Raw genomic sequence first — 24,877 nt, forward strand, 5'->3', positions numbered from 1 at the left:
GAGCACTAAGAGTGCTCAGCCTTTGGGACAGATTCTGGGGAATTAAAGAGATTCTTCATCCTATATTGTGTGGCAATTAGACCTGATTTAAGCAATGCCGTACCTCTGACAAAATCCACAGAGCATAGTTTTGCTCTGGATTCTTACCAGGATGTGGGATTTTCCCKCTGTTTTCTCCGGCAGCAGGGCCAAGAGTTTGTAGCTCTGCAGGGTGATATAGAGAGGGCCCAGCTGTGTCCCTTGCTAGTTTCCCAAGAGATGTGTCTTGTCTCCCTGTCCCACTTCTCCTCCTGTTTCTGGGGATGTTGCTGTAGTCAGAGGCAAGTGCTGTGACTCTGCAATGTGAAGGTGATGTCTCTGTAAGAAATGCAAGGCGAGCTAAATGGGCTTCCATTGCTTGCTGCTGCACAATGAAAAAATTCCCTTCTTGCCTTGCACTCTGTAGAATGTGTGTTGCTTTCCAGTGCCAAGTACATGCCACAGCATCAGATGTGGTGAGCTGCTGTTTGCATGTGTGCCATGGGGTGAGCCAGCAGCATTCCCCCTGTCCCAGCAGCCTCCCTGGAGGCCAGCAGGCTGCTTAAAAGGTCAGTGGGGTACCTGTGCATCACAGGCGTGAAAAGCTGCCCTGAGGCAACAACCTGTTTTCACTTAGTGAAGCAGAGCAGAAAAGCTGGGGTCCAACAGTGGCAGGTGTCTCTGAGCACAAGATGAAGGCAACATGAGGGTGTGAGGGATCCACTTTGCTTCTCAACATGAGCAGGTGAGGTTTGGGTGGGAAAGTAATGGGAATACTAAATGTTTGCTGCTAACACTTACTAAAATGACAGCAAATCTTACCTATATTAATGTTCATCTTTTGAGACCTGATGGAATCTTACTTTGTGAAAGCAAGTAGGACTCCTAGAAGTTGTTCTTTAATCTTCACCTGGAAAATACAACTTTGAAATCCGTTCTCTTAGGAATGGAATAATCAGACAATGATAACTGATGTTAAACCTACTCTGAATGTTATTTAAAGGATTTCTCAGATGGAAACAAAAGTTGATAGGATAGTGTCAGGTTCACATGGACATCAACTTTACCTTTGCAGTTGTCCACATGAAGAAGAGAGGTTGATCAGCACGTTTTCTGGTTATGTGATTGTTAGGAATTTTCAAAAGTCATTATGTGATTCTTAAATACTTCATTTGCCCTTTGTTCCAATGACAGGCYATTGGAACTGTGTCAGTGTTGTTTTACAAGCATGGCCCCTGTGCATGAGAATTCACCACAATGGGTATCCAGTGTCCTGCATCTGCAGGTTTCTTCAGCTTTGAGAACTGTTCRTCTTTCCCCTTCTACAGCTGAGCTGTTCCTCTTGGCACTTTTTTGATCTCCCTTGGTCAGTCTGTATCTGGTATCATGTATGCATGTGTCTTATTCCCCACACGGTAATGCTCTCCTGTTTTTTGAATGTTGTTACATTTCCTTTCTCCTTACTGCTTTTTTTTTTCCTCTTTGCCATTTGCATAATGTATCTATCTTCCCTTCTAATTTAATACCACCAGTGAATTTGTATCTCTCTGCAGATCATTAAATAGAGGCTATGTGGGACTACTTGTAAAAGAAAACACTGCATTCCCAAGATGGGTTACAAACTGGTGTGTGTCAGTACTCTGTTTTGGAACTGCTAGCTTTGTTTAGTTCTTTAACAGATGCTAAGTTATCTCTGGATCTTTTGTTTGCCACTTTAGTGTGAGAATATAAGGAGCAATTTCAGGAATTGCAGGACTTTAAAGGATCCGTGCAGCCCTAGGAAAAGGGCAGTTTCCATGTAGGCAAAGCAAAAAAGCAAATTAACAAAATCCCAGTCCAGCCACAAACCCAGCTTGTCGCCAGCCTGTGGGCTGTTTAGGGCAGTCCTTTCGTCCGTCCCACCCTCTGTTTCAGCCCACCGTTGTGATCAGTGGCTGGTGAGCTGGCGGAAATGCACGTGTGCCTGAAATACCACCATATAGTGAAAGGCCAAGCTGACACACCTGTGGGGTAAGGTGAGAGGAGTGCTGCTCCTGGAGAAGCCAGCAGTTGTGATTGCTTTAATCCAGCACAAACCTCTGTGCAGAGCATTGTTTTTCTGTGGTGGGTGGCAGAGTTGGTGAGGGAACTAATCCAAGTGTGAGGTACCACATTCCTCATGAGGCCAACCTGAATGGCAGTGTTGACACAGAGCAGGAAGGGAAGATGGGCTGACATAGACTGAGCAATGTCACCACGTGGTCAGTGGAGATRGAGGCCCGTGGTGTAGGGGTGTGTCCTGGTGCCTGGTTTTAGGATGTGCATGGCACTGCTGTGCCTGTGAGAGCCGTRCATGTCAGCTGATGCCCAGGGTGAGGCTGTGCCCAGGTGTTTAAACAGCCTTGGGCAGAGATCCCTGCCTTCTGCTTGTGCTCCCCGCTGCTGTGTTCCACTAGGAAAGCTCTCATTGCCAGCCCTGTTAGAGTAAGCAAGATGGGCTCACAGTTGCAGCTCTGACTGGGTTAAAGGATGGCCTTGGRCAGCAGCAGGATTTCTGAAAGCCCCTGTGGGCTGCATATCCTGGCAGAGACTCCCTGCTGCCCTTGGTCCTTGGCTGCAGTGCAGGAGGCAGCCAACACTGCCCGGGTCGGTACTTTTAACTCTTTGTTACCTAAAAATCAGACAGTTTCAAACAACACAGTGGTAAATAAACCACTGGCCTCTTTGACAGTCACATGCCTCATGCTGCCCCWGCTACCAGTGCTAATAATGTTGTGAGCGGTTTCCCAAACACGGACTGGGGGCTGGGCAGTGTGAGGTGTGCCTCAAGGGGCTGCTAGCAGCAGTGAGTGTTTGAAGCTGGATAATACCCACTGCTGCTGCATGAACTTACTGTCAGGGAACTGTTTGGATAGTGCTCACCATTGGTCAATGGCAGGACTGTACCTGAAGCAAATAGCTTGGTCCTGATTACTTTGTCTAGAGGGGATGATGCAGAAGAAAATGGAATTAAAAATTAACTTTGAAATGAGCTGAAAGCTTTTTTACCAACCACACAGAACTTTAAAACATCTGACATTAGCAAAATAGCCTATTTGAAGCAATAGTAAACTGCCATCTGCTGGTAAAAAAGTAGTGCACATAATGAAGATGCAGACTTAGGAAGTGATAATTCTTTTGAATTTGACATGCTACAGTCAAATATGTACATGACATGGAAGCTGCATATATTTATTTAACTGGTGGTTTTCATCTCTATTTGCATTTTCATATAGAATATGCTAAACAGATGCCTATGATATAACTAATGACAAGCACAGAAAACAAGACAATAAGAATAAAGAATGAGGACTAATAAAAGCAGATGAGCGATCAGGATGATGACAAGCTCCAAATGTGTCCTATTTACATTGCTAATAATGAATCACAAGCACTTCCTTTTATTGTTTCCCCTGTCTTAGACCCTCCTGTATGACCAGAATTGTAGCACTGAGAAACATCTCCTGGCATCTTCATTTTGATTTGTGTGTGTGTGGGTCCTTACACAAACCTGTAAATAGGAACTGGGTCTTTAATTGTTCCTGATTTAAGTAGGTCATCTTCACCAATACACAAATCTCTTGTCTTCTTGTAAGCCAGGTCAGCTGTTGAAAAGGATATGGAAAATATTTACTACACAAAGATCAACAGAAAAAAAATTATTTCACAAAGGACCACTCCCAAATTATGTGGCATTACAGAGCCAGTTTCAATAAATCACCAGTATGATGAGTACACTGCAGGGAAGAGACGATCGGATTTTGTGTTTGTATATTGTGTACCAAGTGGGTGTGCTGAGCGTGACTGGGTCCCTAAGGTGCAGCTGCACTATAAATAGCAGTGTTAGCGTGAACATCAGGCCACTTGCCCTTTTCATATGCATGCTKTTTTCTTTAATGATTGTGGTTATTCCAAACATAGCGTATTGTTTTAGCAAACTGATCTTCTCATAGGAAATGTTTAAAATGGGCAAAGAAAAAATAGGTCAGCTCTTCCTTTGAAATCAGAGTGAAGTGTGTATTCGTAATATTTCCCAGGCTTATTTCCTTGGAACAGGTTTGGCAGGTAAGAGAGGAAGTTAAAGATTTATTTTTGGTGCTATGTACCAGATGTCATACCTGCTCTTCTGAGACAGTTGCTTTTATCTCCAGCGGTACCTGCTCTAGTAGCAAGGAAAAAGTGACTTGAATCCCATTTAAAGCATGTTGTGTGCATTGTTCTCGTGCCACTAAAGGAAAGGGAAAGCTTGTTTGGGAGACTCCAGGCAGAGTTTTTATGCGTCATCATAAAGCAAACATGTTTGCATCCCTCTCAGCAGTGTTTTTGCCTCTTTRAAGATGTGGTGAATTAATGTGCCCAACTCCAGGGCTTGTGACCCCAGCAGACACTGAAGGGCTACAAAGATGTCCAGTTTGAAGTGCCATTATATTTATGGGATCTCCACATTTATGGCTCATTTTGTAGCCTCCAGGTGGTTCTCTGTAAAGGACTATTTCTGGGGAATTTGTGGTGCTGGCCACACTCCACTCACATTGGTCTTAATCAAATGCTGTGGTGGCAGAGTAACATTAATACCGTAGGGCTTAATCCTCAGCTCAGGAAAACACCACAGCATTTTTTGACTTTTAATCTGTGGAGGATCTAGCCTGCGGTGCATGTCACAGGAGCAGACACCCTGCCCCGGGTCCTGTTTACTGAAATGCTCCAATAGCAACACAACATGATCAGGTGGAAACAGAGCCAGGGGAACAGCGGTGCCCATGGATACCCGTGGATATATTAACAGGGGGGAGCTGAAGCACACAGTTACCATCAGAGACACCACTGTCCTCTGCTTTGCACGGCATCACTTCAGTCTCRCTGCTAACAGGACTCTGCCTTCCAGCTGAAGAGGGACTTGATGGTTGAAATAACAGTCCCAGTTTATTTCAGGTGTGCCACTGACCCACATGACCTATAGGAAGGATAAGGTAAAGACAATCAAAGCAGCAAGCTCCTGCAGCCTCTAAGGGCTATAAAAATAGAGACATGGGAAACAAGCTTATGGATATATGAAATGAGGATGAGGGTTCACTGTTACCTGCTATAGGGTAAATCAGGAGTTCAGTGAGACTGAGATTTGACCCAGCAAGAGAAAGGAGATGAGTAAGAAATGATCAAAAGATAAAGCTGGTATTTCCTTCATGTTATGCTAGAATCACTCTGTTCAAAAAGTCTCCCAAACCATGGAGAGCTGGGGTGGGCAGGGGTGARGAGGTGGGTTATGGTGATGGAAGGGTATTGTCATTACATAAATTGGGGCAGTTCAAGTCTGTTTAACTGTTTAGTGCTAGATCCCATTTGTCTTTTCTGAACTTACTTTGTAGAGGACTGGGGGAAACTGTGCTGACAGCATAACTGGTTGGTTGGCTGTTTCTTTTCTCTGTGTTTCCAGAAAATTAGGCACTGTGTTCTGCCTATGCTATGTTCAACGTTTGGCGAAGGGCTTTTGATGGGTTTGGCCAACACTTAATCCTGTTTCCTTTTAATACTATGCCTTCTGTACCAAAATGCCGTGGTCAGACGAATATCAATAAAGTTACTAGGGATTTATCAAGGAGCAGGAAAGCCTTTAGTCAGGGGGTGGTTTCTAGAAAAGTGTAGTTCTCAAGATGAATTGAGGTCCTTGTTTTTGCAATGATTACTGCATGGTGGATGCAGAAATGATACCTGGCAGTTAAGTGCTGTTCAGAAGGCAATAAAACACTGACTTTAAAAATCAAGAAGCATGAAATAGATACTATTTCACTGGGACAGAAAGGGGGGAGCACTAGAAGAATAATGAAATGGGTGTATATTGTTAACTTCTGTGAATACAGTGACATTTGGAGACCTCTGGTATTTATTTGAAATGAGCAATAAAATAAGACTATATGCTATATGCTTATCACAGCCAGGTGTAGGGGTAAGCTTACCAGCCAGGCAGTGTACGTGAAGATGCTCTGCTTTCACACTGATGATTGGAACTGGGCCCATGAAGAAGTCAGGTGATTAATCTGCAGGGGTTTATTTTTTTTCTGAGCTGTTAATATCCTCTCTTTCAGAGCAACAGCCCATGGCTCATTAAGCAGGGAAGATTTGAYTGCAAGTGTGAAGGGCAGCACACAAAGATTCTCCACACATCTCTWGTCTGAGCCGTAAACGGTAGGAAAATTAAGTATTGGAGCAAGTTTGTCCTGTACTGGGACAGAACCAGCACTTCTTGAAAAGCAGTGGTACTGTTAGAAAATCTGTATATATTTGAGCCAATGAGGATAAAATTTAAAGCCACAATGCTCTTGTAAGTTGGTAGTAGACACTTGGTACTAGCCCAGAARTGCACAGCTGCCACTTCAGCTGACCTGCTGTGAGAATCATGCTCTTCTTAAGTCTGTTGCTCCATTTCTTTGGTGATTACACCTCGCTCTTGCTGTGTTCTTCCCACCCGTACTATTGTGTACTCTGGCATCTAGTGTTGAGAAAGCAAATAGGGCTGTTGAGTCCGACTGCCTTAACAGAAACGCAACCGGGGAATTGAATACTCAGTCTGAAAGATTTTGCAATATTAGAATCATTTTGAAGGGATTATTTTGAGATTATTAGTCACCATTTATAGTCTATGTTGTACCTGTTTGTAAAATTAATTTTTGTCATCAGTTGAAGTGTTTCAAAACATGTTGATTTAGGAAAAGTGTTTTTCTGACAGTATGGTGTTATGTGAGCATTAATTTATTAACCCTAGTAACTTGCTTGAGAAATAGGGAAGTATTTCAATGTTGTTTTTAGACTAGGATAAGTCTATAGATAAGGCTCAGATGTATAGATTTAGATCTGCATATTCTGGTGTCTGCTAACTAGCATTTGGCCCTGCTCACTTTGACCCAAGTGTTCCTCACCTGAACTCCTGGTCAGGGAGCAGCTGTGTCCTACACAGTTCCTGACACCTCTCTGCATCCTGGGAGCAGGTCCGTGCTGGGAGGGAGGTTAGAATGAGGATGAGTTATTGTGGAGAAGTGGTGAGGAAGGTAAGTGAATGACTGTCTTACTTCAGTCTCTCAGAAAATGTAGCAAGTTTCCATTTTGCACCTGGAACCAGGGAAGGGGAGTGGCTGCACCAGAGGGAGCGGACYGAGGCTCTGTGTTTCCATTCCCAGACATTCAGATCAGACAAGAGAACACAGTGAGCCAATTTTGGGAATACAGACAAAGTCATGAGCCCTCTAATAATTTATTGGCTCCAGTAAGAGGAGAGTATTACAAACTGTAATTATCACAGACAACAAGGTCATTGGAAACAGGAGTGTCCAGTATAACAAAACAAGCCTCCCAAAAAGACTTCTCAATTCTATGGTGCAATCTTTCCATGCTCAGTGGGCTGCTCTAAATGTAATTGTTGTATTATTAGATGTTTACCAATGACCTGGAATGCAGTGACTGYGGGGATGCTTGTGAGAAGGGAGAGCAAGAATCTTGCCAGGGTTTCTGGGCTTTGCTTTCTTCTGAACCTCTTCTGGTTTATTTTTTTTTTTCTCTTCTTTTTTGTTTTAAAATTCTACTATAAACAATTAGAGGAAATTTAGCAATAATATTGTCTGTGGAGGCTAGGAAAGTAAGAATACATTCTACATCACTGCTTTTCTTTGTTTGTCTTTTTTATCTTGTTTATCTTTGATCAGCTGCAGATGAAATAACCAGCTAACTGATTTCCCATACAGAGCTGTCACTCATGCTGATGAAACTGTGCTGACATGGGAGTATGCTCTGTAGCAGTCTAGCAGTATCCATTTCTTATTCCAATACACTGACAGGTCATTCAGGGAGACTAAAAACTCTTTTCTGAAGTGGAAAAGAAACTGCAATTTCAATTTTGTTTTGATTTGAAATTTTCCAGCTACCTATCAAGACCAAATCCTTGAACTATTTACTTAGAGTAACTGAAATACCCCTATTAGAAATAGTGGATATGCAAGATTTAGCCATTAAAGAGTTGGGGTAAAATTAAAATCCCCTTCAATAATAACTAAAGTCGGAGAAAATCTTTCAAGAAAATTAAACACTTGATCAAAAAGAGAGAAGGGCTATTGTCGAGAGCATAAAGATTAAACAGGAGAGTTGTCTCAGAGAATAACCATCAATGATAAGTAGCAGGCAGTTAATAATATCCCCTCAGGGATCTTCTTTTACTCATGTAGGTTTTTGGACAAATACARTATTACATTTGTTATACTTAAATTGTGAGAGAGATTCATGTCATTCCAGGGTAGCAATAAAACTTCAGTGGAATAAGGACAACTGGAAAGGTAGGGAAGGGCTGACCCAGAAGCTGAAACAGCAGGTGATCAGTGACAGTTTTTCCACATAGCTTTCCTTTTTAACCCACAAATTCAGAGATCTCAGTCTCCCTGACATGCCTGTGTTTTCAGATCCACAGCACTGCATTAGTGCTGAGATTTTATATGGTATTGGACCTCAATATGGAAAAGAAGGAGAGACCAAGTGAACCAAGAGTGTGATTCCATGTTGTAATTAAGAGCTGGTTTAAAGGTTGATCACGCCAATGGTTGAATTGGCAGAATTAAAGGGTTGGTGATCTGTAGCCAGGGCAGAGCACATAGGGTGGAAAGGAGGGGGTGAGAGGGTCTGGAGAACCTCTCAAGCCAGCTCTGCAGCTGGAGAAACTGTAACATGAAACGACTCCCTTGATCTCTCATTTTTCTTCCCTTATTCTCTCCTCCTATGTAATTGCAATAATAAATCTTTTTGTTCCTTAACCATCTTGTGGCCACAGCAAACATTTAAGAATTAATGCAGTTCTCACACATGATGCACATGTTCTTCATGTCCCCTTGTGTCCCTCCATTTATTCATTTATCATGTACACACAAAACTCCCATAAAATATTAATCTGAAATACAAATCTSTCTTTGCATCCTGGGAGCATTTGCATATAGTAATGTTAACGAGAGTATTAATTCTGCATGCACAGTCTGTGGACCGTGTACAGGGCCAAATTTCTCTCGGCAACTGTGCTGAAATCAGAGACAAATTCAGAAACATTATTTTCTTATTAAAAAGGCTGAGTGGAAAGTGACAGTTTCCTAGAACTGAAATTTTGTCCTTAAAAGTAAGAGTATTTGAAGTCTCTTTTTCAATTTTTCCTTGTGAGAATTGCTCTGTTAAAGGAATTTTGTACTGCTCTGTTTCTACCCAATTGTTCTTAATAGTACAGTCTAGAAACAAAAGGATTTAATTTCTTTAATAGTACTGTAATCCATGGGGAATCCGAACATTTCTTCTCCCTTTCTTCCTTGTTGGGAACRTTAGGAGTAGCCACACTTTTTTCAGCTGGGGCAGGACATGCAGTTGCAGGTGGACCAAAAATAATTCAGTTAGGCTGGAGAGAGGATCATTTTCTTTGGGGTAATAAGGAGGGAAAATTGTCTGAGCGGGCATTTGATGAAATGGAAATACCCAGAAGATCTCCTGTGGGGAAAGAAATCTCTGCACTTCACTCGTGGCTGTAAGCCCAGGGTGGGATTGTCCTGCCTCCACCACTCAGGGTGGTGAGAGCCCTAGGGCACCTTGGAGGCTGTTGGAAGCCATGGGCAATGCCTCTGGGACAAGGACACATCTCTTGGCCTAGGTTTTACTCTGGAGGCAGGGAGGGAACAATCTTGTCTAAGCCTGATGGTGTGCCTTGGATCCTTCACCTTCCAGGGCAAGCTTAAGACAAAATTAGTACCAACAATGAAAAATGGGTTCCTTGTCTGAACCCAAATCCCACCAAACACAGAAATAAAGGGATGCTGTTATGTACACTGCTTGCCCAGGTTCAGTGYATCCCAGCAAGTAATCTCTTTCTCAGTGGTGAACTATTAAAGGGTTGCGTTTCCCTCAGTAAAGCTCATGGCACCGAAGGTTTCCAAAGGATTCTTAAAGGGAAAGGCCCTACAGCTGAAGCTGGACCTTTTTTTCTGCAGGGACAATCTCTGGTGAGAGGCAGTTGCCAAAGCAGATCAGATCCCTGCTGCCAGGAGCTGCACACCTTGGGAGGAGAGCTGGAGCTCTCAGTGGGTCCCTGGCTGCTGTTTATGGCTTTTGCAACACTCTGTCTGTGCTGCAGAAAATCAGAGCACTTATTCATGTTTCAGGAACAATGTATTTTCAGTTTGACTTTATTTCTAATCTGATATTCATATTKTGATATCTGTAGTTTGTGAAAATAGTGCCTTACAGGAACAATGCCATTAATGCCTCAGCTAATAACTGTAAAGCATTCATTCGGCTATACAGCTTTTAAAAGTATTATAAATGGAGCAAGTGAGACAACCTCCACAGCTGGAGTTAAGCACTTCCATGTGCTTGCTGAATCAGGGACCAAGTTGTTAGAAAGATCTTTCAGGACTCACTGGAGATCCATAAGGAACTGTCTTGACTTAACCAAGCCATCATATTTCTCTTAATCACTAGTACATCATCATCTTTTTTCTTCCTTCGTATTCATGCTTAAATGAGACACATCTGTTTCCATTTTTCACATTGTTCTGTTGTGTGAGTAATGATATCAAGCTTTTTTTTTTCCCTGCCCTGTGAAAGAATAAATTAGTGTTAAGTTTTTGTGAAGTGCTTTAAAACACTAAAGCAAAACATCTGTTTCAGCTGCAGGTCATTAAGATTAAAAAAACCCTAGTCTGTGTGCAGTGCAAAACTGCCAAAAATTTATCAGCTCAAACACATTTCTTTACCTGTCTTTAACAACTGAAGATGGTGAAAGGRCAGTAAATATTCTTCAGGGATGGAGCAGTTAAAAGTGTTCAGTGCAGTAATCCACAGCAGTACCTTGTAGTAATGAATCTAGGTCTGATCTGGAGATGCCCGGAGGTTGCTGCARTGTTGTAGGCTTCAAACTGAGAGTTTTCTTGACCTCCACATCTTCCAGCCAGGCACAGCCCTGTGTAGGGTTGCCTAAACTCCTGTAGATGTTTGTGTTACTGAGCTTCAGCTAAGAATCTCTCCACCCGCCCCCAATCATTTAAGATTTGGAGATTGTTTCCAGGACAGGTGGCCGGAGTAAAGCTCAGCAGGCAAATCTACTTTGCAGGTGAACTGTGACACTCTTTACATGCCAAAGCCCAAATGTAGATGTCCATATTCCTTTGTTGATAATGATCTCCTGTAAAAAGCATTTTAAGGTATAGAGATGAAAARCCAACAATTACCTGAGAACTTGACTATTAAGAAATAAAACTTTCAATATTAACAGCAATAAGTGTATACCCTGACTTCTATAGAAATGCCAAACCTTGCAGGTAGGTCCTGGCAGGCAGATAATAACTTACTCCTACAAAAGGCAGGGTCCACCCGTGTTTCCCTCTGTCTTTAATTAACAGATTCTTCCTTAGTGTAAAGGAGACATTCAGTATCTGTCAGGAATGGGCTCCGAAACTGGATGTGGCTTTTCTAGCATCTTAAGAGAAAATCAGTACTTGTTCTTCCAGTCTGCCAAAGCAGCAGCCAGTGCAGTGTTGAGCAGTTCTGCTCCTCTATGCTCAAACCCTCCCTGCAGCAAATGAATGGGATGATTTGGGGTCTTTAGCGGCCCTGTGTACTGTTTAAAAGCAGCATCGTGGCTCCCTTTTCATTTAAACCTTSATTTTGTGAGACAGGAGAGTGCATTGCTGCACTGAATCTGTTCACCTGCAGCTCTCCCCACCCCCAGCTATGAGCATGATTTCCTTTTATGCACTGCTCTGTCACAGCTTGGCAAGTTTCCCAAGACAATCCATACCAGAAAGGAGAATATGGCTGCTGAGCGGCACAGACAGGAGAAATGCCTTATGTAACAGATTTATTTAAATACTATGAAATGTTGAGACAGGAGGGACAACTGAAAGCAAAATGCAGCCCTTAATCTCTAGCATCAGTTCTGCTTGCCCTCACCATCAGCAGCAGCTAAKAGTCACTGCCGGTCTCCATTCACATCTCCATCTTTTCAAGAAACTGCCTGCGGCAGAATGTGCAAACAGCTTGGCAAGCGGTTTTAGGAGAAGGGATTTTATTTATTTTTTTTTCCTCCTAATTCTTCATGAGCCTCATGAGCATTTCCCCACTAATATGCCTGTGGCATCATTAGGTGTTTAATGAGAGTGATGTTGCCTGAATATTATTGTTTTTATAGCTCATTTTGTTTTGACAAGTCTTCAGTTCTGGTGCACTTTATAGTGTGCAGACTTCTCCTTCCTATATCTGACTTACAGAATTTGCAGAAATATTACCACAGAGGCATTGTCATAAAACCTGAAATAATAAATTGTCAACATTCAATATGTTTGAGTGCGATATGTGTTCAACACCACAGTAGTTTAATGACATCAGTTAATTATTTTAGTGTATTTCTTTTGTAATACTGAAGCACCAGCAATAGTCCAATAATGGCCATGTCTTGGAGGGCAGTTCAGTGCAATTCTACAGTCCTGTTTGGATTCTTTTAGCAGTTTCCCAAAAGACCAGCTTGCACTCCAGTGGAYAGTGGATCAGAGTTTTGTTCCTCACATCTAGAATCTGGATCTTTATAGGTTGTGCTCTGATGAAAAATGTCAGCACTGTACCCACAGAAAACAAAGCTGCTAAAACTGTAAGTATTGAATAGACACATACAGTGCCATTTTACTCCCTTCATTTTGTCTAATTGTTGACAGTACTGCATCCATTTCTTTATTGATTAAATTAARTGGAAGCAGGTTTTGTGTGCAGACAACACCCTAATTCTTACTTTGGAAAATGTCATCTTTGTTTACAATCATATCACCCATATCATATGGGTGATCAGTGCTGAACAGCTGTGTCARTGCAAGAAAAATGGCTGTATTTTTTAACATACTAATGACTACCCATTAAGTTCTTTCTTTTATGTTATCTTCCAAGTAATTTTACTTGGTTTAGGATGGCAGTACATGTTTTCTTACTGCCACAGTGGCAGAGCCTTTAAGACAATTAGCTGCTGTCATGAATTTAGCTTGCTGGCCTTTCCTAAGATGAGGCGAGGACAGTGAAGGTGCTCTTGCTATTTCCTTGTGCATTGTGTCCTGCCTGACAGTAAAGGAGAAGAAGCTGCCCCTCTCAGCARTCCGTGTTCCCCTCCCACCACTCCTCAGTGGCTGCACAAACCTTTGGCTCTTGGGATTCGTGCAGCAGACCCCAGAGATCTGTGCCWGTGTTCCAGCACAGACAGGCAGTGAAGCTGCACAGCTCCAGGAGCAGATAATGTTAACAAAGCAGTAATTGTATACATAGCTACTGTTTCAAATATTCTTATACTGCCTTCCAACGACTCTACTTTTATGTCTTTGTTTATATTTAATAGCAGTTACAGCGGTTAACTGGCTTTATTTTGGAAACCTTGACATTTCTCTTACCAGTATTGGAGCTGTGAAGATCAGAAACGAAGATGTGCCTTTTTACTGTTTCTTCTGATAGGTTTTGACATTTGGCAACTGTTGTTCTGTTAGACTTTGCAGAATTTGGACAGGATTCTGATCTCCTACAAAGTGACACACACACTTATTAGAATGCAGGAACAGGTTTGGGGCCTTTTTTTCTGATTRCACCATGCTGAGTGCCATGCATGAGAAATTAGAGTCTGTCTGTTATTATGTGGCCAAACAGCTGCAGGAACTTYTAGTGAGTGCTTTTAAATACTAGTAAAATAAAAATCAAAATAATATTCCCATGAAGCAGAATGTAAAGCACAGTCTCTCCTTCTGCAAGTGTCCCAAGCCTTAGAAGAGAATGCTCAAATCTGGACCGGGCCAGTCCTCTTACACTTAAACTTCAATTGAAGTAAAATATAAAATGAGAATTTTTTTGGTTCTTCTACAAGCTCTTTTGTGGTAGTTCCTTTTTCTATAATCTCTTTTCAAGACCAACCCAATCTAAAAAAAAAAAAAAAAATCCAAATTGTAATTTGTAAATTAAATGAACCTCAAGACTTTTGTTTGTGGGAGTTTTTTTAGATCCCAMGGTAAGGAGGCATTGCCAGTTGAGATGGATACATACTACATTTTATATTGGGTTATTTCTCCTTTTGGGTTCACATGTAATCAGTCACCTGGCATTTCCAGKGGAGTACTCCCCCAATCATTTAATTTTCCTGATTCTACTGGCAAATGGGATTTGTTCAATCAGCCTCCCCTCTCTGCAAGTAAAAATATCCTCATCCTGCTCAGAACATCAGAACTGCCAGATGCAGGGAGGCACTTCTGTCCAGAAGTGCTCCTGTGCTGCCATTAAGGCTCTATTGCGTGAGCATCATGTGCCCTCTGGGACACCCCAGGAGCGCTCCAGCTAGGGTACTRCAGGAAAATTGCTCAGAAACCTTCTCAGTTTTCCACCCACATGCACAGAATCTGGATCAGATTCTCTGTTCCCAGTGCCTTTCCCCAAAGCACCCCGGTATCTGTCCARCAGAGCCATATGGCTTAGTCTTTACAGTAGAGCTCCGCACCCGTGGGTGTTCCACACCTGCACCAGCTGGCCACATGGCCCTCTGGTTAACAGGGATGTGCTCCTCACCACCCCCAGTCCAGTCCCTTCCASCTGGGCTGCCATCTCCAAACACTTTGGCTTTTTCACAGTCTSCTTCCATGTTTGGGAGGCTACAACTACAAGCCAAGCCTTTTCTGCATCTCTTAACCCATARGAGGATCAGCTACCTTCCTTCCCAGAAGGAAGAGTGATTTCTTCTCTGTATTGTTTGCAAAGCAAAAGGAGAGWGTGCTGCAGATTTTGTTTCTGAAGTGAAAGCCTGAGTGGATCATSTCAGAATGGACTGAGGGACCACAGMGGTGCTGGCTGTCCTAGGGAGGCAATCAACAGACTGCTGCAGCAGGATCAGAAGGCTGGTGATGGCTGATGACACATAAAGGCAGGGGTGTGTGGGTTGTGGGTTGTATGTGGTAYGTATGTACTGATGGCACATGAGTACTAGAAAGGCCTCACATGGTGTCCTGYTGCTGATGTGGGACAGAGGTTCCTAAGGGATCTGGAGACCTAACACAGCACATAGGGACAGCCCCTGTGCACCTGTCAGGGTTCCCCTCCCTTGATTCCCAACATGTTTGCATTCAGGAGCTCCTCCACTTGCTCCTGCCCCAGGCTGTCCTTTGCAGTGACCCTTTTTGACACAAGAGGTATAAAGGGTCAAAGCTCACATATGCCTGGGGTTAGAAATGGTGTCTCCATGTCCTGAGCGTTCACCCTCGTTTCCAGCATGGGCCTCTTGCTGACACCAGCTATCAGCTCCCTGCACGACTGTGAAGCATTATGATCTCCTGTTTCCAGGTCCTGTGCAGCACAAGCACTGTGTGCTCACAGAGGGTGTTTTCAGCCTCTCTACTCTCAGCAGGCTGCAGAGCTGTTTGATCAACACAAGCTTTGACAGTCAGGCATCATTAATTTTCCACAACCTATCACTTGAAACTCCTGAAAGGATGGGCTGTCACTATTCCTTGTAGTCCTTGCTGACCTGAACTGCCCTCTGCACTGTCCTGCTGCAGCACAGGATGGCTGCATGCTTGAGCCACTGCTCTCCTCCCTTGGGCCTGAGATTTATGGCAGCTCTGTCAGGGAAAGAAAGAAATTCTCAATTTATAATTATTTCTTTTTAAAGGATGAGATAAACTGTAATACATTAATGATGGAAGTGATCATATACAATTCAGGCRTAGTGAGTACCCATTGCCTTAAATTAATCCTAATAAGCACCATTTTCCCCAGCATGTGCCATTTTAACAGTCACTGTGGAGAATTGTGCATCCTGAAACTATCACAAATGAGATGATGCCCTCCTCTTTTGGAAAGCATAATTGATAAAATATGACAAAACRTGGTTCTTGCTTATTTGTAAATGGGATACTTTAAAAAGTACTCYCTTACATTGATTGGGTTAAATGACTTGCTGATTAAGACATCTACATGAAATATTAAACCACCATTAGCTGGCTCCTGTTAAAATTCCAATTCAGGATTCTCTTTTGTGCRGAGTAAGTAAAAACTTCTACACTGTTTTAGAGGTCTATTTGAATGACAATTCACACACAACTTCTTAAGAAGAAATTCTAATATGCTTAAGATGGAATTAGAGACTCATTTGACACACAAGTAGACAGATTTGAGTGCTTCCTGAGAGTGTTCAGATACAGCATCTTGGACTGAAATTCCCARAATTATATTACTGTGGTGACTTTTTCTGCTTTTACAGATATCCCATTTTTACTGTACGAATTATCTGCATGATCTAACTAAAAATACACTTTCAAAGCTTTATTTGAATCCATTTCTACACACTTTGTTGGAACCCAGAGCCAAGGGCTGTGAAACTGGGACAAATTTTAAAACTGAACATGACTGTTTTTCTAAGTTTCTTCACTCTTTCTTTTGTCKGAGAAACCTCTACTCAGCATGCATTCCGGTATACTGAAATAACTATTTTACACTTATTTTAAAGATGAAGATTTTTGTTAGTAGAAAGATTAGTGCTAGAATTTTCTTAGAGTCTGGTTGAAAGCAAATTAAAGTTGTTTTTTTTTTTTGCAGTTATTTCACTGAGCTTGTAATGAAACTTTTTATGTTCCTATGAGCTTCACACTAAAAACAGTAGTGGTATAACACAAGATCTAMCTGCAAATCCCAAACATGACAGTATTTCTTGAATGAGATAATGGCAAATGAGCTGCTGTTCAAAATAATTCATCTGAGAGTTTAAGTGGGATGTGATACGGAAATACTGGATGAACAAGAAAGAAGCAAAACTCTTAATATCAAAACTCTTAATATCAAACTCTTTGATCATTGCACTGAAGATACTTTTTGGCAGATGCATGGTAATAGAGGTGGTCAAACTGGGGAGATRAGAGATGTTCCTCTTCCTTTGTCATGAAAAGGGATTGGCAGGGGCATTGAAAGGACCAAGTTATTTGGTAACAACACTCTAATTAAATAACCCAAGGCTGTAACTTGGTCTTTTTTGTTAACATACACCGTACACTGATTCTGTACAACCACAAAATTTAATAAATAATTGCATATCAATTCTATTCAGTTCACAATTGCATATCAACTCTTAAGACTGTGTAGAACTATCACAGTTTTATGTTGTATTTTCCCCCTCCTTTTCAGGATTCAGTTACAAATATGTCTGTTTTTATGCCCTGAAGATATATACTTATCCATACACTACAATATAGTCTAAAAAAGCTTTTGTAGTTTGTTTTTTTTTAAGCTTTATCTCTGATGTTAGAAAACTCAGGTATATTCATAATTAATTATCTTGATCAAAACCAAACTCTTTACAATTAAGAAACAAACAGAAGRTATGGCATATCAAACAGACTTTATGCTGCTGTGATCTTACTTAAACACAAAATCAGATCCCCATTCTTTCCACAATAATAGTAGTAAAATGCTTTTTTGCTTTCTGTACTTTTTCTTTAGATACGATTGTTATGTCTTCCTGTACACAAACTCTGGCACTTTACAAACAAACAATAATAAAGATTTTTGTAAATGTTTGTGTCAAGTATAAGGTCAAGAGGGTGTATGTCCATGCGACAGTGAAAGAAATCAGAATTGCTGATTTCAGCAGCAATTGCCTGCCAGGCAGAGGAGTAGGAAATTGCAGGGAAAAGAAGGTCATTTGAAATCCTGCCTGGCAATGATTTTGATGACTGAGAGATGCTGTTCACTTTTCAAATGCTGCTAAAACATATAGGACTTGCTTCTAAAATTAAAGGTTTTTGGTGAAGATGTCTTCACTCGGACTTTATCCTGGCCTCCTTCTGGCCAGATGACTTTGAAGTATAGAAGTGGTTGGGGTTGGCTAGCAAAGCCTTTTTTGGGAAGGTGTTGAAATAATCTTTGTCTCAGGGAGGTGGCTTCCCCATGTTGTGCCACCTGTGTTCCTGATTGGACATAGAGAAGTCACAACTTCGGAGATGGAATGTGCTTGAAAGGATTCTTGTCTCTAATTCCCACAGTAATGTTGCTATTGTCTCTAATATATGCTGCAGATAYGGTGTGACCCTGCTGCTAGTCACAGAGGTGGATGTAGCAAGTGGGGTGACACACCTTGAAGGAGACCAGAACATGACACTCCCAGGTCAAGTGCAGTTTCTGTCTCCTCACTAACGCTTTGCCAGCATAGCAGAGTCATGGCAAAGGTCTGGCACTCTTAACTGAATCATCAGTTAAGCAGAGTTATGATAATTTACACCTATTGGATCTAGGTCCTTTTCCATTGTCTATAGAAGGCCAGTTTATTGCCATTGCTTTCTTCCTCTCACACTAAATTATAATTCATCAACAGATTCAGGAAGAAACTTGTTGCAGTTTTGTCACTCATAGCATATTTTCATATATTAATGCTTCCTGTGTGTGATGCAAATGGCAACTCTCCAAGGCAATACATTGTTTCTAAGAAGGTCAGTGCAATAATATATGGTGGTATTTTCCTACACTGATCTGCTTTCTTGTGATCTTKGAATTCTGTGAGATGAGCTTGGTAACTCAGACATGAGGAGATGGCAGATCCTCCTGAAGGGAGCACAGATGTAGGCTCAGCTATTGTCTTTTTAATGGAGGACTAATTAGAATAACACCAGATAAAATAAAATAAGCATGAGGACCAGGGTTAAGTAATTACTGTTGATAAATAATCCAGGATTTGCAATTGATAACGTTTACTGTGGTGGTACCTGTGGAACAGCTAAGAATGGAGCCTGGTGTGCCAGGCAGCAGTGCTGCCCCAGCAGCTGCTCTCCTGTGATCAGTGGCAGATGCCAGGAACTCTCCATAGTGGTGAGACAGAACAGGAGACAACTGTGGGGAGCTGGGAACGAGCTGCTGTCCTCCTGACAAAAGCTGGTTTGTGATTATAGGCACGGGCCTGGCCAAGGGGAGCAGGTCTAAGGAACAGGCACAGAACTTTCCTACCATTGCCTATGGACAGAAGCTGAGCAGTGAGAAAACAGAGTGGCAGTTGTCCTTATGCAATCTGGGGAATCTTTTCCTAGCTGGTATTTCAAACACTTACAACAGTAGGATAGTTCTAAAGGCAATTCACAGTGGCAAGCAATAATGTTTCCCTAGGCACGCTGTCTAAACAYCCTTCTGTTGCAAAATACTTTATTTCAGGACTGACCTTACTTGGGAACACTGTTAAGAGAGCCATAGGTTTAATGGCTAATGGTTTCAATTTTACCCATATGCTCTTAGTGCTCTCTTATTTTAATGACAATTCCAAAAGTTTAATACATATTGACCGTGACTAGAATACTTTGATTTATACCACAGATTAAATTTTAAAATGAAATACGTTTTCTGTTCTGTCTGAAAAATAGACAAGATGAGACAATCCTCTTTAATTAACATTGACAACTGTGTTTCAAAAGAGCCTGTGAAACAAGAAAGCCAGCAAAACATGAATCAACAGCTCAAAGAGCAAAAAAAAAAAAAAATTAGGAAAAATCACTTTCCCCCTTTGCAGTTTTTACTATGTTGAAATAAATCAAACTGCTCCAGTTAGTTACTTCATTAGTTCTTCTAAAATTTCAATTGAAATAATGTTGATTACTGTTGAAACAACCAGTACATTGAGTTCCTAAATTAGTTTATAGTAGTGAAATCGCCATTATGTCATTGTAAGAAAGGCCAAGAAACCAGAAACATCTCTGCAGGGTGAAAAGAAAAACTTTCTGGCAAGTTGAGCAATGAAACACAGATATCTTTCACATGGTGTTTCTGGGTGCTTGTTTTTGTAGTTACGCAGGTCTAATGGCAAAGACAAGACAAACTTTATACATAAAGTTGAGGGATTTTATTAATACAACCATCCCTCCTTGAAAAAATCCCAACRTTGTATCTTAGGTATTCAAAAGCCCTACTTTTTCAGTTTAAAGTAGTGAATACAGATGCGACTTTTTCCTATAGATATCATTTTTGTCTGAAATTCAGACATCAAGAATCATTTCAATTTTGAAAATGTTATGGAAGATAAAATTTACTACCAAGAACTATGGTATAAAGATGAGATGGAAATAGTAAATGAAGAAGGAAAATGAGTGGGCTAAATGCAATGTATCCATTACATGAGTGCATTTTGTAAACTCTAAAGCCTTAAATTGTTCTACAACTCAAAATTGTATAGCTTAATATTTTATCTGTTGTTTTGTTTGCTGTACACAGCATAAGTAGAATATRTGTCAACTGAATGTGAAATTTTTTAAAGAATGATACATATAGTGGCTGTATTTCCATGGTGAAGCTTTTTGCATAGAGTTAATGAAGTGCTTGGGGTCCTAGGGAATTAAAGGTGCTATATAAATGTAAGAAATTATCATTAAAAAGTTTTTCCCTCCAGGCATTTGGGATTTTGCTATGTGTTACAAGGAGGCATTTGCAGTCTTCTTTCATTCAAAATGCTTCTGCTTAGACCTGCTTAAACTGTCCCTCTGCAGCTTCAGCTACAAAAATGTTTATATGAAGAAACAGTTTCTAAATTGGTTTCAGTTAATAATATTTTGCTGCTAACTTGAAAGAATTTGCCTTGGTTTAAGCTTTCTATAGCCGTTTTGAAGACTAGGAGGAACTAGATAGCATCCTTCTCTCAAGAGGTTTTCAAATGCTGTTTTAACCATTTTTAGACCTTGTCTGCATTGGTGGAGAAATAATATAGGACACAGCCAGAATTTCTGCAAACAAAAAGCCAASTGTGCAGTATCTGGCTTGATTTTCAAGAATCCTATTGTGTGGTTCTTTACTGGCCAYACATGTTCTTTTACTGATCTTAGAATGCCTCATTGATCCAGAAATTTCTATTTCATGCAGACATGCAATCCCAATTTTGCATMATTTTGTGTCTGTTTTTCAAGTCTTAATCTATCGTGTAACCTTTGAGATCATCTACTACTTTTCACATATTATGAATGGCAACAGAAGTGGAATTAGAAATCAAAAAAAGACTTCTGACACCACTGGACATAATCTTTAACTACAYTGCCATTTTAATGAAATATTGCATTTATGTGCACTATTCATTCACACCAAATGTGGATTTTTCTTTTGATCCACAGATTATGTGAATCATAAGCATTTTTTTAGAGTCCACTATGCTAATGTAATTCAGCCTTTAAGTATTCAGAGATTTAAAAATTGCTAGGTATCTTTAAACTATTAATAAAGTGTGGAATTTGGCAGCATTAGAACTGAAGTTCAGATTTCCTTATGCTAAGCATTTTACTTGTTCACAATTAAATTGGAAATATAATAAAACAYTGCATGTTCTTCTATAAGTTAATACTTTCATAGAATTTTATGTTTTGCTTCAGTTGTTAATTGAAGCAAGAATTGCTGTTCCTTAAATCTTCACTTCTATGGGACAAAATATATTTAAGTWAGTGTGATGACCCTAAAATGATTGCAACCAATAAAATATATGATTTTCAGCAAGAAGCATAGAGGTAGTATTAATATTTGCTTTTTCACATTTTTATTGTTTGTATTTTGGTTAGCATGGAGCACATAGGATGCAAAAATCATAGAAGAAATCTGTGCATTGCACAAGATGATAATGTTTCTTGTGTTTAAGAGCAGTGGAAAAACTGTCCTTATAAGCTCCAAAATAATTAGAAGTCAATTTAATAAATGTATATTTTCAGAAAACAAGCTTAATTCTCAGAAGAATAATATTAGCACTCATTAGGGGACTGAATGCTTTCGGGTACTGTTAATGAAATTCATAGCCGTTTGCCTGTGGGCTATCAGTTTGAATTCAGTCTAACTCAGAGGAGATGGAAAATCAGCCTATTAATGGCCTTTTAGTCATCTCTAATGAGTTGAGTTTGGTGGGTCTCAGTCTMACAACATAAACCACTCACACTGACTTCTCCTAACTGGCAAGCTSCAGAGCAACCCCCAAATTTAATGGATTTTGGGGAAAATTAGGCTCTGGTGCTCTGAAAAAAAGCACAGAAAAGCAAAAGCCATGATAAACGATGGTTACATGAGCACTAACACACACATTATTTTAAAATGTGGGATTTATAGTGATATATAAAGTTTATAAATTAGCAAATTAGCCGAGCATGTGACATATGTTGCCACACAGCTATACTGACTGTAACATGACAAAGGCTCCCAAAGGGGATATCTACACCTGTGCATATGATCACAACACCACATTAAATGTTTAAATGCCTATGGGATTCACTTTTATCAGAAAAAAATAGGATCAGGACAGATATCTGAATAGTAATTACAGCTACAGAAAATTATGCTGAAAACAATTACCTAGTGTGCCTCCATTACTTCACAGCAGTCAAATGCTTCTATATTTTTCTTATGGACATTTAACTTAATCTTAAAAATCATAGCATTTCAAAAGTCCTGTAGAGAATATATGCCAGTTTTATTTATCAATATCATAATAGAACTGTTCCTATGTCTGACTGAAAGTTCTTTCAGTACAGTTGAAAACTGTTAAGTTTATCCCTGTCTGCAGTTGACTTAGTGAACAATGGATTTTTCTGCCAATGGCCTTTTATTCTCTAGACTAAAAAATCTCACACATTTCTATTTTCAGTTAGGGTCATATCTTTTTAAATGGTGATTTTTCCACTTCCCTTGCTTGTACTGTCTCCTACTTAAGTTTCTGAAAGGAATTTTTCTTGAAATGCAGAGGCCAAATCTGAACATACAAGGAAGCTTCACTGGTATTAAATCTGAGGAATTCTGCCTATGTCCTAGATATGACAGTTCTGTTTAYGCATCTCTGTGTACTGCAGCTTTTTTCACAACGGTGTGACATTGTTGATGCATGTTCTGTTTGTTATTTACTCTAATCTCCAGCCCCTTTTCTGTGAACCTGGTGTTTATTCATCAGTTCCCAGTCTTGCAATTGTGCAATTGTTATTTTCCTGGTTAAATGCTGAAGTTGGCATTTGTGTTTATTCAATTGTATCATATTTCTGCAACCACTRTTTCAGGAAGGTTTTGAATTCTTTCCTTGTGCTGCAACATGCTTCCAGCTCTGCCAGTTTGGCATTGCTGGCAAATCCAATCCATGTAAACTGTATTCTGTCACTCATTTAATTACACTTGAAACCAAACTCGGGACATACCCACCTCCAGGAAACCGTATTTCCTGTGTCCTGCTATTTGTCATAGCAAAGCATTGCTGATGTACTTTTGCACCACTGCAGTCATTTCATGTTTTGTCTTTTGCTTGCTCAATTAAGACTTCTCCGAGATGGTGTCAAAAACCTTAGTTAAGTCAAGGCATAACAGATCGAGCACTACTCACATCCAAGGCCTGTTATCCTGTCACAGTATGGGATGGGTTTGGCTTGATGTGATTTTTTTGACAAATCTGTGTTGGCTGTAACTTATCACTTCATTAGCTACCATGTACCTAAAGATTGTGTGATTATTTGCTTCCGTACTTTCCTGGGAATAGAGGTTGGAATGATTGACAGTGCTTGGCTCTACCTATTCCCCCCTTTTGAATTATGTGTGGCGCATTTTTCCTCTTCCTCTCTCCTGACTGTTGTCTCCCTGAGCACTCTGACCACCACTCACACCTCTAACGTTGCCTTTATCAGCTTCTCACTCTAGTGTGAAATCCTCCGGGCTCAGCGAATCTGAAAGGAAAAAATTAAYTCCGTTAGGCAGTCTCTACCATTTACCATTCTCCCCTGACTCTGGGAGAATTCCCTCTCTGAGCCGGGGTTTCTCTCAGCAGCATTGACCTGAGGAGAGAATGGCACCGAAGGTGTCGTTTTGTCACCTCGTTGCTGTCCGGCCCCCCGGGCCGTGCCCGCTGCGCTCAGGTTCCCCGCGCCCCCTGGCCCCGTCCGCAGCAGCCGGAGCTGAGCTGAGCTGAGCTGAGCTGAGCTGAGCCTGCCTGTGCCTGCCCGCAGCGCACATGCTGCCGCACCTGACCCGGTTTCCCAGGCCTGTGGCGTTGTTTGCCAGGAGGATTTGAGGAGCCCGGGGGAGGACATCGCCCCTGATCCCGCGAGAGCGCGCCCGGCACCGGGAACAGCGCGCGCCCCCGCGGGAACGGGAGGAGATGCCGTGCGCGTGCGCCCTCCGCGCACCGTGGGGCGCGTGCGTGCGTGTGCGTGCGCGTAGCCGCGCGCGGAGTGGCGGGGCGGTCGGGATGTTTGCGCGATGACGTCACGACGGCGCGCGCAGGACGTAACCCCGGCGTGACGCACAGCCCGGCGAGCCCGTGAGTTTCCCGTTACGATTTATTTTTCCGTAGCGCTCCCCCGCCGCCCCCGCGCGGCCGTGGAGTGGGGGGAGAGTGCCGGAGGCGCGGCACTGCGCGGGCCGGGGGGCGCGGGCCGAGGTTCAGCGGAGCCCACCCAATCTGACCCGGGCCGGGCCGGGCCGGGCCGGCCGCCCTAGCGGCGGGTGGTGGAGCGGGCGGGTCTGCCCCATCCTGCCGCATCGGGAACATGGCGGCCGCCTCCGACCTGGTGCGGCACCGCGGCTCGGCCGCCGCCGCCCCCGCCGCGGTAAGTGGCCGGGCCGGGGCGGCGGTGTGGGGGAGATCGGGCGGGCGCGGCGGGCGCTGCCTAGCCCGGCCCTTCCCTCTCCAGCCCGCCTTGTCGCTTCACTCCGTCCCTGCCAGCGCCACTGGCCCTCTCCCCGAGCCGGCGAGCGGCGTCCCCGGTGCCCCGGCCGGGCGGGACACAAAGGGCTGTGTCGAGGAGGGTTTTGTTCGGTCACATGAAGCGGCGCAGCCAGTGAGCGCGGAGCGGGGAGG

The 24,877-nt window shown here is 42.0% G+C and overlaps 1 protein-coding gene across 6 annotated transcripts in view; it reads left to right on the forward strand.

Moving 5' to 3' along the window:
• The window catches only part of ZNF644 (zinc finger protein 644), a 72,883-nt gene that overhangs the window by 3,305 nt on the left and 44,701 nt on the right, over positions 1-24,877 (forward strand). For 3 of the 6 annotated variants that reach the window (XM_057374161.1, XM_057374201.1, XM_057374170.1), the window contains exon 1: positions 24,264-24,337. The exons of 1 other annotated variant lie outside the window; for it this stretch is intronic. The gene's annotated coding sequence lies outside the window, so the exon portion shown is untranslated. Of the gene's footprint in view, positions 1-6,200; positions 6,220-24,263; positions 24,338-24,358; positions 24,627-24,877 lie in introns of those variants that run through there. 2 more of the 6 variants (XM_057374191.1, XM_057374177.1) reach the window with 2 other exon arrangements.

This window comes from Malurus melanocephalus, unplaced genomic scaffold (assembly GCF_030028575.1).
Source record: "Malurus melanocephalus ecotype Western Australia unplaced genomic scaffold, MMel_1.1 scaffold_8, whole genome shotgun sequence".
NCBI classification, from domain to species: domain Eukaryota; kingdom Metazoa; phylum Chordata; class Aves; order Passeriformes; family Maluridae; genus Malurus; species Malurus melanocephalus.